This window comes from Montipora foliosa, chromosome 7 (assembly GCF_036669935.1).
Source record: "Montipora foliosa isolate CH-2021 chromosome 7, ASM3666993v2, whole genome shotgun sequence".
Lineage (NCBI taxonomy): Eukaryota > Metazoa > Cnidaria > Anthozoa > Scleractinia > Acroporidae > Montipora > Montipora foliosa.
Genome location: NC_090875.1, coordinates 10,210,561 through 10,213,060, shown reverse-complemented (window position 1 = coordinate 10,213,060; position 2,500 = coordinate 10,210,561). Strand labels below are relative to the sequence as shown.

Here is a 2,500-nt window from a genome sequence, read left to right as displayed (position 1 = left end):
TAAGGCGTGAGCGTGTCAAGACTCCAACCACATCTTTCAAGGAAAGGTTAACTTTTGTCAATGTGTTCCAAAACATTATAAAACTATCCCAGAAGTCACAGGAATGGAGGTAGGTATAGAACAAATGATGTAACGTTTGAGGCTGAGGTCCGCAGAAAGTACACATTCATTCTTACTAAAACCTATTTTAAATAATGTAGTGGGGCTGTAAAGGATAAAATTCAAAATTCTATATTGAAAAGATTTCGCATAAGGTTCGAGGGTAACTTTATGCGGCAAACTGAAAGATCTCCCTGCCTGATGAGTATGGCCATACTGGGTAGTTGCACTTTCTTACTTGTGAGCAATAAATAAAAGTGTTTTGATTTATTTTTTGTCACGTCAAACTCGTTGTTACCAATAATTAGAGAAAAGGAACTTACAGGCACTTGCACAAACGCGCGGCTGAACACAAGAAAAAGTCCTCTTCCATTGGCAAACAATTAACGAACACTGTATTATCCCGAGATACCTGGACTGACATTTTTCTGTTCTCAAAAACTGCATGAATAAGTTCGATTGTTTAGTGCATGAAATGCTGTTAATTAGAGAATTAAAACCATATCTCAATGTCCAGTGGGACTCAATTCAATAAATAAATCATGAAATATATAACTATTTGCGTGATACTGCATATTTATTTGAAGTATGTTAATATTGAGCGAACAATTTCTCACAGTTTATCCTATTGCATTTGAATTTGAAAATTCGTCGTTCTTTACTATCGCTAATTTTTACTCTTTTGTGTTTCACTTTGGACCATTAAAAGATATGTTCTTTCTTAATACATCAACTTGAGAGAAGTATTTTTTAACAAGCAAGCCAATAAGGGCACGCTTTAGAAAATTCATCAATTCTTGTCTGGTCGGCGATAGAGTGTTTATGGTAGCTGAAACACTCCAAACGTTCGTTGAACGTTCAGCTAAAGTCACAAATTAAGCCAATCATTCTCACAACCAGAAAACTTAGCAGCGAAGCTAACTTACCCATTATGGCTTGAATAAGTTTTCTCTGTTGGCACGGTGCACGTGGCTCTGCCTGAAGCGAGAACTGGTTCGTGGTTCCTTGTTGAGAGAGCATCTGTTGATGAATTGGATTGACATGCAGCAGGGGAAAGCACGCTGTTGCCCACTTGGAGTGGCTGACACAAAGAACGTGTGTTGTTTCAATGTCGTTCAATACTTATTTCTCCAGGGTTTCTGTCGTTGTTGTTGTTGTTTTCTGCTTTCTAGGTACAGTCTCTGTTAAATGTTGTTTGAAACCACATCGAATTTTGGTAGTTGTTCACTCTTTCTTTTGTCTAACTTTCAATTTGTATGTTTCATAAATGTTTCCTACATTGTATGCCACGAAACACAGATAACAAAGTCAAAACTGTACTAGTCTCATGCAAAGACACATCGCAGCCATTCACTGTTCACGCACCGCACGTTCAATGTCATAACCTTGCCTTCTCATTGGCCATAGCTTTACCTGAGGAAACGAAACGACCCCGTTATATAATACGGTTAGTACGTGTTGCGTATCTTTTTGGACGGAGCGCATGCGCGAAAAGGAGACATTATGAATGAATTTTGAGAGTGTTGTGTCATTCAGTTTTGTTGTCTGTTCACTAGTGATAGTAATTTGCTCGCATATATACAGGATATAACACACCTTCAATGCTAGCTGGGGTTTTGCTTTATAAAAATCCCAATGCTCTCGCCTGCATAACCTGAAAATTCCCCCAAGTAAACATTCCCAGGGTACTCTTTCCTCGGTAAACCTTCCAATTATGTAGAGAAAACTACCTCGAGTAACCGAGACCATTGCTTTGCTATTCTCGGGTGGCAGTGGCCAGGGGAACGCGGACAGAATCGTGGCCAGGGGGGACGTGAAATTACCAAATTTAAACTCTAGTCATTTTATTATCAATATTTACATCAGTAGCAATACCTTCAGTTGCTGCATGCTACAGAAACCGGAATTAGCTCTGGCCGTGTGAGCCCCAGTGCCTCGTAAGCGACTTCACCTATTACTCTGCTCGGAGAAGTTCTTCTCCTGGTACACCGGTTTCCCCTTTTATCAAGAACCAACATTTCTAAATTCTAATTCCATCTTGAGTACACGAACAATTCTGAACGAGATTTTGTGAGTCGTGGGTGAACAGTCAAATTACATTTATATATTCTGACGGCACGATGGAAAGGGCCGTGGTCGCTTTTGGGATTGATCGAGGGTATTTAAGAGTCTGGCGGGAAGCTTTTGTCATTCTACGTCAGTCGATCCATGGTTTTTTATGTTTTTTTCTCAAAGTTATCGTTTTGCACTGCTATGTTCTATTCTTGTTTAATATTAAGTAGCCTTCCCTCAGGGTTCGGTGACCCTGCATTAGTTGAGGCGTACGTTTCCACTAATTTTTGGCCACCTCTAGAGGGTGATTTTTAGTGGTCTTCCATGTCTGGCGTGGCACAATTCCTTT

At 39.8% G+C, this 2,500-nt stretch overlaps 2 protein-coding genes across 4 annotated transcripts in view; both read left to right on the top strand.

Moving 5' to 3' along the window:
- LOC138010829 (trefoil factor 2-like) overlaps positions 1-2,500 on the top strand; it is a 112,114-nt gene that overhangs the window by 24,824 nt on the left and 84,790 nt on the right. The gene's annotated exons all lie outside the window — the stretch shown is intronic.
- LOC138010828 (uncharacterized) overlaps positions 1-2,500 on the top strand; it is a 63,556-nt gene that overhangs the window by 31,151 nt on the left and 29,905 nt on the right. The window lies entirely within an intron of this gene.